The sequence below is a fragment of the Penaeus monodon genome, chromosome 19, assembly GCF_015228065.2.
Source record: "Penaeus monodon isolate SGIC_2016 chromosome 19, NSTDA_Pmon_1, whole genome shotgun sequence".
Classification (NCBI taxonomy): Eukaryota; Metazoa; Arthropoda; class Malacostraca; order Decapoda; family Penaeidae; genus Penaeus; species Penaeus monodon.
The window spans coordinates 39,915,664-39,916,421 of record NC_051404.1 but is presented as its reverse complement, the minus strand read 5'-3'; positions in this window follow the sequence as shown (position 1 = coordinate 39,916,421).

The following is a 758-nucleotide window of genomic DNA, read 5'->3' as shown; positions in this document are numbered from 1 at the left end:
AGCCATATATTAACATTTTGAAATTGGACTATGTGTTGCCGTGAGATGTCCTGTAAGACAAGTCTTGGGAGTTTTCATGCGATTGTCAACAAGGGAGAGGGGCAAGGGGGGTAGCCGGAGTTCTGCCTTCCCGTGGGTCCCCACTTTCCAGAACTGGCCGATAATTGTTCACGTCCTCGCGCTGACGACTTAATTTGGCAGCTTGTCTGTAAGTGAATTTATGATTCGCACAAAGTAACTTTTTCACTGACAAAAGTGTTTTATTTTGCTACAAGTTCTCTAGATTAATTTGCATATTTGATGAAGCGGTCGAGCCCGACTACAAATCTAAGGAAGGGGAGGTCGGTCGCGCGTGCACGGTATCGGACACGTGCATCTGTTGTTGTACTACTCCTAACGGCCGTTGGCGTCTCACCTGTCCCGAACGCCGGGCGCGTCTTCAGCACGTGACCGTTTTAAACGCGGACAAATAATCAAATAATGAATCTGCGTTAACTATACTTTTTTAATAATCAACCCAAGTCAAAGCATAGGAACACAAGGAAGACCTCGAAAATCAAACTAGAGAGAGAAAAATAAAGAAAACGTCAATCGCAGGGGAAGATGGCAGCACCAGAGGAGCACGTGGTCTGGAAGGACAGATGGTGTATAGGGCGAAGACGCTCAGTTACGAAAGGGAGCTTTACGCTTGTTTAAACTGATAGACTGGTCGATCTGCTCCCCGGTTTGGTGGACGCTATGGGAGGAGGCAGGCACAC